This window comes from Oculina patagonica, chromosome 4, assembly GCF_052425735.1.
Source record: "Oculina patagonica isolate OP01 chromosome 4, crgOcupat, whole genome shotgun sequence".
Taxonomy (NCBI): Eukaryota; Metazoa; Cnidaria; class Anthozoa; order Scleractinia; family Oculinidae; genus Oculina; species Oculina patagonica.
Genome location: NC_135761.1, coordinates 31,275,684 through 31,287,852, shown reverse-complemented (window position 1 = coordinate 31,287,852; position 12,169 = coordinate 31,275,684). Strand labels below are relative to the sequence as shown.

Below are 12,169 nucleotides of genomic sequence, written 5' to 3'. Positions count from 1 at the left end.
CCTGATTGAGGGAAGATTCTGCACTGTAGCTTCCATTTGGCTTTCACTATGGTGTGTCATACGCAGTCTCTGTGGGCTGCCTTCCTGCCCCAGAACACGAGTTGATGAATTTACTCACGTTGACGTTTCTGTTTCTTCCTAAGGTCATACAAATCCTTCGGCAGATCATTGAAACACATACATTCCTTTCTCTTTTAATTCTGGAGTTGCACGGGCTTGACGAAGAACTTATTCTTGGTCGCAAAATCTGAGAAATCTGTCTACGATAAGTCGTTGGCCTTTACTATTAGATTTCCCAAGGAAATGACATCGCTGAAATTCAATTCGGGCCCGTGGGTTTTCCATCTTTAGTTCTTGTTCCATGAAGTCATAAACAAGAGCTTTTGTGTTCTCAATCTGTTTTCCTTGGTCGCCCTGATTTTCATCCGGAAGGCTTTCAGGTATGCCTGCAAACTTTAAGTTTTCTCTTCTGCTGTAGGCTTCTAGATACAGCAATTGCTTTTTCAAATCCTCAGTATCAAACTCCAGTTTCTTTATGTCGCGTTTCACATCAGCGAGATCACCTTCGTTAAATTTCACACCTTCTATGCTGTTAACAGTCTTGCTCATTTCGTTCGTCTTCTTTTTGCAAGTTTCAACGTTGCTGTCGAGACCAGATGGTTTCTTCAATACTGGCAATAGAGGTGATGACACTGTCTAATTGACTTTCCTTTATTTCGAGTTTGTCCAGCTTGGCTAGTTTATATAAGGCCAAATTCATTTTGCTTGCGAGTTCACTGTCCATATTGTTAGTGGCTGTAAGCGCTTCGTCATTCTCAAGTAAGTAACAATCTTCTCTATCTCTAGCTTTTTTTCGTCCGGAGAGCACTTAGAGATGGGGGAAATAGAGCTCACTTTTCTTTTGCCACTGGCCATAGGCTAGACTAAAATTTTAAAAAACCTGAGGAGCTTCAAACGACACTTCTACTCGGCAGCCATTCTCAACCCAACTTATGCTTTTGATGTGCTTGCTTTGGGCTTTCCCCAAACATACCTGACAATGAAAATGTCACAGCTGGATATAAAAAAGCCGTGGTGGTTTGGCAAAGCGACTGAAGGTGCAATTCTGATTTATGGCTATTCCTTTCTTTGTCAAAAACGAACTAGTGGCAAATCATTTTCAACAGACCAAAGTACAAACTGTCTTGTATTGGTAGCGGTGTTGCCCATACTTATTGAAGGAAAGGAGTCTGTCTTGCCATGTTGAAATGTAGTTAAAGTGAGTGTCTGCATTAAGCCAAATAGAAACTTCTAGAAACAGCCCCAGATTTCATAGTATTTTGAACTGGCAACAAGGATGGGATTGATGGACTAAAATGGTGGCAGAAAACTTCCAAATTCATTGCAAAGGCAATTTATCTGCATTGGGACATAACACAATTTAACATAACATAAAACTATTTATTAATCTCAAATTTTGCTTGCTATAGCTAAAATTAGGTAGTTTCTTTGAGAGCTTGACAAGTTATAAATATATATTACAGCTGTAATAAAGTTATTTTGTGATGTTGAAGCTCTTATAATGTCTGGTAAAGAGTTCCAAATCTTTGCAGCCAAAACTGCGGAATGAGTTTAATCGGTATGTTGTTGAAGATGGTTTTGGCAAATTAAGAACATCAGTTCCCCTTAAGCAGTAATTTACAGATCTCAGAGTAAAAAGATCTTTTAAATACTGTGGGTACCCTTGAAAATGCAGGCATTTAAAGATAATGATGAGAATGCTGTGACCACATAAGAATGGTTTCAATCATTTCAATACTTACTTGTGGTCAAAGGACAATACCTAAAAGAAGGCCTTTCTACTTCATACCAGAGGAATAGAGCTTTAGGATTGTATGAAACATTGAGTGACACAGAGCCGGGTGTGGATCTTACGGAAGAAAATCATTCATGGTACTCGATTTGAAGCTTTTGATGTCCCTCTTTTTCCCTGTGGAAATTTCTCCACCAACCAGCCAGGAATTTTTTTCCCAGTTCAATTTTGACACCATCATTGTGTGAGCCAATGATGCAGGGGGTTGAGTTTAAAAAGGTGTATGGTATAGCTGTCCAAGGTCACGTTCTTTCAAAAAATCGATTTAATGTGCAAAGGTTGGCGTAGAAAATTTTTGTAAGCGGCCCTGTTTCAACAAACCACACAAAAACAAAAACATTTAGAAAATGAAATGGTGGCAAGCAACCAGATACTCTAACCAAAAGAACTGTGCAATAACGACTAATCTCATTATTTTGTTGTAAGTTGTTGCTTAATTGAAGTAACTCATTTTCACGCCTGCCCCCAACAGTTTTAACAAAGCTTTTCTTCCTGCGTCCTGTAAATTAACATTTGGTTAACAATCTTAAGTAATAAAATAGTGTACTTGAAGTACTATGTATTAGTTCATTCATGTAGTTGTTAAAACCAGGTCAGTTGAAAGAAATAAAGTTGACCAATGACATAGATTTTGAAGGCAAGCATGGCATAGTGGTTGGGGTAAAGACTTGGAATCTGGAGGTCTCAGATTCAATCCTTCTCCCTGTTACATATGGCTAAATGTAATTTTAGGTAAAAGTTAATCTTGAGACAATGCCTGTCAGCGGTTTCCTTGCTCACCTGTCTTGGTGTGGCCCCGAAGGTTTATCAGGGAATCCTCCTGACTTTCCTGTGCAGTTGCTTGCTTGCAGTGCTTCGCTGTGTGACAACTTATTGCTTTCCTTGCTTGCTGATTTTGGCAGATCCTGCATGTACTCCTGAAATAAGTCATATTCACAAAAACAGTACTATAAGTGTCTGGTCAATGGAGCAGTAACCTTGGAAACAACACTTCAAGAATGCTTATCATGCATTTACTATTAAGAAAGAGATGAGAAATGAACATACCCCGGTATTCAAGATTGGCTTGGGAACCAAAACTCCAGTTCTTTAGAGCAATTAAGGTTACTGATTTTGAGAAAGCAAGGTTCTTTGCTGATGTTCAACCTGACACCAGCATACTGACATCTACATTGCTCTTTAACTTTATGTTTTGTGAAGTGCTTTCAACACTGTTGTGCCTCTAAAACTAAAGAAAGCATCACATTATTAAAAAGCATGACTTTATACAGAACAAATAATAATATAAAGCACATGTACACTTTGGAAGTTTTCACTTGTTATTGCAAAATACTCCATATACAGTGTACTTTCTAGTACTTTCAATCGGCCTTATGCATGATAACGTCATATGCTCAAAATTCACCACCAAGCCTCTTTTACGCAAATTATTCTCAACCCTCTGCCACCTTCATGCAGTTTTCACGTGGATATTCCTTTTATCTTTGCTGCTTTTGGGAATTGGTTTATGATAAAATTTCAAGTTGACACTTAGAAAGCGAGGCTTGGTGGTGGAACAATCCAGTATGAGGTAAACATGCATATTGGCTATTGACAAACTAAGTACACAAGAAATAGATATCCAAAACAACAATGTTACCGGGTAAAATGATACATATCGAAATCTTCTATTTTAGTTTTTTTTCTTATTGTTTTTAGTCGGTTTTACTTGCATGTGTTTACATTATTAATACCTTTTTCCTTTTTTTATTTTTGTAATTGATGAATTGTAATTACCTTTGTTTGTTCATAGATGTAACAAATGTAGTAACGTTAAGCCCTTCTATGATATATGTACTTTGTATTCACATGTATAAACATTTTTCAGTGCACTTATAAAAATTTGATAATTAAAAACATCATGACACTTCTGTACTTAGAGGACCATTCCTTTCCTGAAGTAATTCTTATAAATTATTGATGGTAGATTATCATCTGTTTTAATGTAGATTATTATTTATACCCTTATTGTCTGTAGTCATTCACTCTTATTGATAAACGTGACAAAAGCACTATGTTCTGTGTGCAATAGTTTACAAAGGTCATTATCCAAAGAAGGCTTTAAAAAGCTTAAAAACACATTTCACATTTCTCCATGTCAAACTTCAATTTGTGAGAAAGCCACTCTGTAAAATCCTCCTTTGCCTGTTCAACACATGGGGAGAATCCTGATGGTGCATCTAAAGCCGTTTTAGGCAAAGCTGTTGTAGACATCAAAATCGGCTTCTGATACCTCAGTACATAAGGTACAATAGCACTTATGAAAAATGCTATTATTTCCTGGTCTGATACAGCTGAAGTCAGCTCCGCCATCTGCCAATTTAATGATAACTAAAAAACTTGAAACCAGGTATTTTTTGCGCCTTTTACTGAAAGTATTTAATAGAGCTAAAGTGCGCGCTGTTGAAAAAAAATTCCACCTTAAAAATATGTAACCAGTAATAACCAGCATGGAAAAAATCACTGTTACTGTTTACCTTTCTGGCAGACATAAAAGCGCATATCCACATTTTGACAGAACTCAAACCTTTGCCTTCTTCTCCAAAACCTTGGATGACTATTTTGAGGCACTCATTAAATGACTGTTTCCCTTCAGGGGACATCAGCCGTGAACAAGCCCCAATGACATCACCTACAACAGACGACACTTGTTCTAGTAGGGAATCGGGTATTGTCTTTGTTCGTGTTGCATAGTCCAGAACATTACCAGTAGATAAGCTCATGACTGTCGCCTGTCCTTTGCGGGAATTGTGTCTTTTACTGCGTTTCTGCCACCCCATATGGAAGGAATTTGGAATAGGAACCAGATTGTTTTCATCAGCTTCTATCGCATTTTTAGGGCTTCTTCTTTTTTTAATCTTAAAGAGTTAAGACATCTTCTACTGCTTTTCCTTCCTTTCCCTTAGTTTAAATGTAACAGAATTTAATGTTGGGGCATTGAGAGTTGAGAGCACATTATTTATGTGTTTGATTGTAGTAAAAAAAAAATTTTCAGTAGATTAATCTAGCAACCTTTGTGGCATTTTAGGTGTGAAAGTATGGGATCGCCTAATAAAAGGGTTCCCAAGTCTCCACTGAAACAGTGGGTAACGTAGTAGGGAAAGGGTGTGTGGATTGGAAGTGTAGTAGGCATAAAATTAAATAAGAACAAAATAAAAATGATGTTAAATTGTTAGATAAAGCACCATGCTGAGGGATCAACAAACTGCAATGCAGCCACGTCAACCACGAGGTGGTGCAACGAAAAAAGGCTGAAAACTAAATAAAAATACAAAATGTGTGTATTAAGGGGTTAGTACAGGTTAGGCTGTGTACACTTGGCCACTTGTGGCCAAGTGGATAAAGGATAGAAGACGTCTCCATTGAGGAGGGTGAGAAGATTTCTTCTTTTAACAATTATTTGTTCTCTTTGAAGGTTGTAGAAATTCATTTTGCACTCGTCTGAAGTTGATCAATATCGTAGAAATGAGAGGGGAAATTAGGAAGAAATAATTCTGGTTTATGTCTAGAGTTTAGAAAGAATAATTCCATGGTTCTTTGTGTAAAGAATGCAGAAAAAACGGTGAAAATTCTAAGAAAATTCAAAATGGTATCAATGTCGTTCGATATTTGTATGAAATTTTTCGTTCTATAATTGATTCGTGAAATAAAAGTATATAAAAATTTTATGACCAAATATATCAGCTAAACGATAGTAAAGAATTTTTCGTTCTTTAAAAACTGGTTCGTGGAAAAAAGAAAGATTGATTGAAATGAAATAAATGCGCATATGTAAAATTTGGAAAAGCTGAATCTCGTTGTCCGTTGAAATAAATGGAAAAAATAAAGAAGTAAAAAGAGAGGGAAACTCGTAACCCTGAGTTAGGGACCCTAAACAGGTTCTAGGCTGCCGGGCCAGCAGCCACCTGGTCCTGGCAGAGGGCAGGGGTGGACAAATCCCTGCACCGTCTATAATATAGACTGTGTGCTACCCAAAGGGAGAAGAGAGAAACTGGATAGGGTAGAAAAACAGGAGGGGAAGAAGAAGAAGAAGAAAAAAAAAATTGAAAATAAGAATTTTCACTGAGGGTTTGTGTTGATTTTGAAATAGGTGGTTCAATGGAGGATGAGACAAAACGGAAACAGAGAGAAAGAGGAAATTTGTTATCACCCGGGTGTAAAGAGAACTGAACAACGACACCAAGGCTCATGTGGTTGAGATTCTTCAGGGGCAAAGCTCAACCGAGTAGGGGTGTTTCTAGTCTGGTACCCAACCTTTGCCCGACACCCCCCGTGACGTGTCCGTTGAAGAAAAAGAAAAAGGAAGAAAAATAATTAGAGTGAAAGGGAGTGAAAGTAGGATTGAGGAACTGAGGCGAATATTTAGGGTTAGAAATGGGCGGAGCAACCCATGGACTAAGAAAATTGTAATTCAAAAAAGTGTTTCAAAACAGATCCTAATGTACACACGTATCAAAAGTTTCAAAGGCTTAATATGCGTAAAAAGTTCCGATAAGTGTTGTAAAAAGGAGAAAATTTTTTTGTATGTATGAAAAAAAAATTCTAATTAAAGAGAGACTTGCGTTTCTTGGTTCAAGCCTGTAGGTATTCCTCCTTTTTTTTCTTTTTTCCCTCAAGACATCTGGAAACCTGACAGGAAAAAAACAAATTTCCAGTTCAAGTTTGACGCCATCATTGCGTGATCCAATGACACGAGGGCATCCTCGTTATCAGGGCGAGGAGTTGAGCTCGAAAGGGCGTATGGTATGGCTGTTCAAGGTCACGTTTTTTCGAAAAATCGTTTTTGTGTACAAAGGCTGGCATAGAAAAGTGATTTTAAAAGACGAATACCGTAGTTGAAGGTAAAGGACGGATTCCATGGTGTAATGAGTGGTTGAAAAGATAGTTTACAGGGAAAACTAGATATTTCGAGAGCATGGCGTAGCACACGAGAGCGCTCTGTCCGACTTCGGTTGGAATCCACTGTGTTCCATTCCAAGGTGAGTGGTAGGTAATTCATTTTTTCGACCCAAATTTCTTCTTAAAAGTGTTATTTATGAAAGAAAACAAAACAAATTAGCATAGAAGTTGAAAATATACGGCGAAGGTAACCTTATTTAAGGTGAGAACGTTAGTGATAGCCATTAAATAAAGCTAGATTGTGGTGTTCGACAAAAATATAATTCTTCGATTACTCGTTCTCTCTTTGATTACTCGTTCTCAGGAGTGTAAGAAAATAAATTATTGAATTAAAAGTTAAGCCTAACTGATAATACAGAAAATTATACCTAAAATATAAGTGAAAAAATATCGGCAAGGAATAAAACTGTAAGTAACAATTACGCATAAAAGTAAAAACTTATATTTAATTTCAGTTCATTCTAGTAATTTTAGTGACAATTTGAGTTATCTAGTATAAATAATGTAATTCATGAAATTATCATAAACTATGTGAGGTGGTAAGTCGAGCTATAAAATGTTAGGGAATGCATAATTGGAAATACTAACAAATAAATAATTGCGATGCATGCTTGAGTTAATAAATTGGCTAATGTCTATCAAAAGTGTTCTACACTTTGACCATTGTAGCTTAAATGCACTAAAAAACTGATGCAATTAGATGTTGATGCAAAATTAATTCTGCAGGATAACTGTTTACAGCAATGAAAGATGTTGTATATGATTGTCTTACACCTATGGTATAGGAAAAATTAATTAATGACAATCATAGTTGAAATCATTGATAATTTTGTAACAAGAAGATTTGGAATTTGGTAATGGAATTAAGTAGATAATTATGACAAGCAGAAAATTTCTTTTGAAGTGGCATTACTAATTAATATTTAAAGCCTGATAGTGCTTGATTTTGGAATGACTGTTAAATCATCAATAAGATGTGACAATCATCTTAAATGTAACAGAATATGGAATAGTAAATGATTATTTTTTATGTATTTAAAGATGAATTGTGGTAGAGAACTAATTTATTGTGAAGCACTTTGTTAGTGAGCAACAGCAGCTGGAGTTTAGTAGAGTTGCAGTAGGTTTACAGTAAGGTGTGGGATGTGCGGTGTGTGCTATTTGCGAAGTATGCTGCTGACAATTTTGTTGGTACGTTTGTCTTTGTTGTACAGTGTTTTGTACTAAACTGTTGGTCTGTTACAGTCAGTTGTCTTGTTTTTGGAGCGTTGTATGTGAGCAGTGTGAGTAAGCCAAGGGAATGAGTGTTTTGTAATCAGTCTGTCGGGATAGTGTAAGGCAGTTAGTCATAGGGTTAACAGTTTGTGCATAAATTTGTAATCGTCTGTAGTCGCTGAGAGTCTGCTGTAACGTATGGTCTCTGTCTTGATGATGCCAGTGAAAATGTGTTGTGGATGATTTGATGAAAAATGTGGGTACATATATTTGTGGTGAGGTTTTTGATACACTTGATAATGGACTTTATGGTGATTGATGGTAAAGTGGTTGAATGATAAGTGAGATCTAAAAAATGAGTGGTGTGGTAATTTGATGTGAAGGTGATTGGAATTTGTGAAGGATATGAGCTGCAAAGGTTAGTGATTATGTTAGGTAGATTAGCTCGGTTAGTCAACATAAAACCATCATCAATATAACGACAAAAAATTAAGATGTCATTAGCAAAGCAGTTAGTCTTGTTAAAAAAAGAAAATTCGCTTAGTAGAAGCACGAGGTCTGCAATTTGCCGGCTATGGTAACTACCCATAGCGACCCCTTTAATTTGCTGGTAGGTGGTATTACCAGCAACAAAAAGATTGCGTTGGTTAATAAAATTATTGAGGTTAAGCAAATAATCCCTATAAAAGCGAGGCAGATTAAGCAATTTGCAGCTCGTGATAATGGCTTGTACGGTATCGTGAAAGGTGATGTTGGTATAGAGCAATGTAAAGTCGAAAGTCGTAAAACAAAGATTGTCCATGTCAGTAATGTGTTGTTTGTCTAATAAATTCAGTAGGTCCATAGAGATATAAATTAAAGGAAAAGGTATGTCTCGTTCTTTAAAAAAGTACTTTAGTCTTAAAATAATACAGTCTAGTTCGGTTCCCAGTAGTCGTGAAGGGTTAGATGTTGTCCAGCTCTGTGCAGTAATAATTGGTCGTCCAGTAAGTTGGGTAATGTTGTTATGTGATGCGGGTTTGTTAAGTTTATGTACTTTGGGTAATAGTTTCATGTAAGGAATTTGAAGTTTGTCCTGTGGTGTGGCGTTCAGTAGTCGGGTATTGTCATGTTTGGAAATAATAGATGAAAATCGTTGTCCTAGTTTGTAAAGTAATTTGTTGGAATTAGTAATGGTAGTTGAGGTGTCAAAGTTGTCAATTCGTCTGTAAGTTGAAGTGTCAGAGAAGTGTCGTTTGTATTCTGTAGAAAACCAGGAGATGGGTACTAATGCCCATCCCATGTTTTTGTCTGTCATAGTAAGTATTATATCATTGTCGTTCTGTATGTCAGCAATGTGTGATGTTGTCTGGGGAGTAATATTAGTTGAATTAGGTTTGAGAATAGAACGTAAAATTGAAGGTTGTAAAAACTCTTCAGTAAAAGAAACAGTGTTTTGAACATAATCAATAATGTGTAAATTAAAATTTGGCCGGCTTTGTTCTTGTTGTAGAAGCTTGAGTGGGCGAGATTGTATGTGGTATGGTTTAAAGCGATGTGATGTTCTTGCTGAAGAGGATGGCCTGCTGCGAGTTAGGTTGGTACTTTTGCGGATGATGGAGCAGAGAGCTGTGTTAACTTCGGAGAGTATAGTGCGGTCTAGTATTGAGAAAGATGAAGTAGAGGTGGTAGGAATGAAGTTGGTACCCTTGTTAAGAAGTGAAGTGGTGTCAGGTGGAAGCGTAGTGGTAGTAAAATTGTGGATTTTATCTGTAGAGGAGAGTTTTTCTTGTTCTTGGTTGATAAGTTTCTTTCTTTCTTGTTTCAGATCAGAGGATATGAACAGTGCGATGTTGGTAAAGGAAAGATTGAGTCTTGAATTGAAGAGGTAAATGAAATGTGTTAGTGCGGCATTTGCTCGGTTTAGTTGCTTTCGTAGTGCCTGTCCTTTGTTATTAGAGTGTGAAGTTTTCAGGAAAGAGATTCTGTTGTTGTGCGAACTTTGTTGGGAGTGTTTGATATCATGTATTCTTTTTTCAAGTTGCAAGTTGTTTTCTTTCAGGATGTTGATTTCATTAAGGATCGCAGATGATGTGAGGTCTGGTGATGAGCTTTCAGTCGATTTGGTGATGCAGGAGGTCTTGTCTTTGTAGAATGTGGTATTTAAGTGGCATTGGAGTTTGAAGATGAGGCTAGAGTTGTGTTCCTTAATGGTAAGCAGGTTGTTGACTTTGAGAGAAGTCTGTGTGGGGTGTTTTGCCCAGAGAAGTTGTGCTTCGGGACGTCTCTTCCTTTTTCTTGTGTTCTTCCGGGATACCAGGGGGCTGTGTGGTGGGGTGCAGCTCGGCAATGTCCTGGCAAGGGTGGGACAGGGTCAGGGTACGTGGAGGGAAAGGGGTGTGGATGGGGGTGGCAAAAGAGTGGGCCGGGACCCCACGTCGAAGGCGACAGTGTGTTGGGGAGTGGGGCGTGTAGACGGGGGCAAACTGCAATGCATCAATCACCACAGTGTGAATCACTAATGAATGGAAGGCAGTATGAAGAGAAAAGCAGAGGACAAAAGCGGGGGTTGTTAGGAGGAATGGAAGTAGTAATTGTAGTGTTAGAATTAGTGCGTAGAGGGAGAGGGACAGATATTCATCCCAATTAGTAATAATTTGGCTTATGATGTCTGCATGGAGATAAGGTCCAAACTGTGCGGCTAGTAATATTCTGTTGGTAAATTTATGATTTGATGCAGTTGCGCTCCTCTCGGGATATAGGAGAATAGGTACTCGTTTTAGCGGAGGGGGAGGGGAGGGGGGTTGAAGGTGGGGTTTGGAAATCCGATAAGTGTCTTTAAGAGAATATTCTCCCAATTGAAAGGCACAAAGAGGACACACATAGTAAAGTTTAAATAAATTGTTTAATAAATGTATTAAATTAATAGTAATAAGTTTGAAACATTTTACTGAAAAACGTCTTAAAAAATTAATTCCCTATCTGCCAATTTAATGATAACTAAAAAACTTGAAACCAGGTATTTTTTGCGCCTTTTACTGAAAGTATTTAATAGAGCTAAAGTGCGCGCTGTTGAAAAAAAATTCCACCTTAAAAATATGTAACCAGTAATAACCAGCATGGAAAAAATCACTGTTACTGTTTACCTTTCTGGCAGACATAAAAGCGCATATCCACATTTTGACAGAACTCAAACCTTTGCCTTCTTCTCCAAAACCTTGGATGACTATTTTGAGGCACTCATTAAATGACTGTTTCCCTTCAGGGGACATCAGCCGTGAACAAGCCCCAATGACATCACCTACAACAGACGACACTTGTTCTAGTAGGGAATCGGGTATTGTCTTTGTTCGTGTTGCATAGTCCAGAACATTACCAGTAGATAAGCTCATGACTGTCGCCTGTCCTTCGCGGGAATTGTGTCTTTTACTGCCACCCCATATGGAAGGAACATGGAATAGGAACCAGATTGTTTTCATCAGCTTCTATCGCGTTTTTAGGGCTTCTTCTTTTTTCAATCTTAAAGAGTTAAGACATCTTCTACTGCTTTTTCTTCCTCTCCCTTAGTTTGAATGTAACAGAATTTTATGTTGGGGCATTGAGAGTTGACAGCACATTATTTATGTGTTCGACCAATGCCAGCATGGAGAGAGCCAAGTGCTGCTCCTGTCTTGATAAACTGATCCAAAACGGGTGTTTCCATTTTCTCTCCTACATGATCTACGGTGTGACTGAAGAATCCAATGTCAACTAGATTTGGGTAGAGTATTTTAAGTGTTCGAACAGCCACATCATTTACTGAAGCCCTGTCTCTCATGGCTGCCAAAAGAAGGGCTGAGTTGATACCCAAATTTGTTGTTAGACATGACAGTAGCTGCTGTGCAAGTTTCTCACCAGTCATTGATTTTGTCACAAGCAGCAATTTGACTAAGCACTGTTCAAATTTCCAGTCATCAGACACAAATCTAAGAATGATGTTCGAAGCTTCTGCAACGTGTGTTGTACCATCAAAGACGACAGACACATTCCTTCCAGCAATTTCCTTCTTCCCTTTTTCTTCTCTTCTTTGTTTATTACATCAATCATGCTCGAGAGATTCCAGCTGTGTTACAGCGAATAGCCTTGTTCTTCAAAAATCTCTCTTAATTGATCTATCTTATTGATGGCAACGCCAGCTTTCAGGAA

The 12,169-nt window shown here is 37.7% G+C and overlaps 2 long non-coding RNA genes across 2 annotated transcripts in view; both read left to right on the top strand.

The window, feature by feature from the left end:
- LOC144652382 (uncharacterized) overlaps window positions 1–12,169 on the top strand; it is a 63,575-nt gene that overhangs the window by 18,299 nt on the left and 33,107 nt on the right. The window lies entirely within an intron of this gene.
- LOC144647849 (uncharacterized) lies at window positions 9,673–10,192 on the top strand. Its single transcript, XR_013569645.1, has 2 exons — window positions 9,673–9,872; window positions 10,047–10,192. It is a non-coding gene; the product is annotated as an uncharacterized LOC144647849 (long non-coding RNA).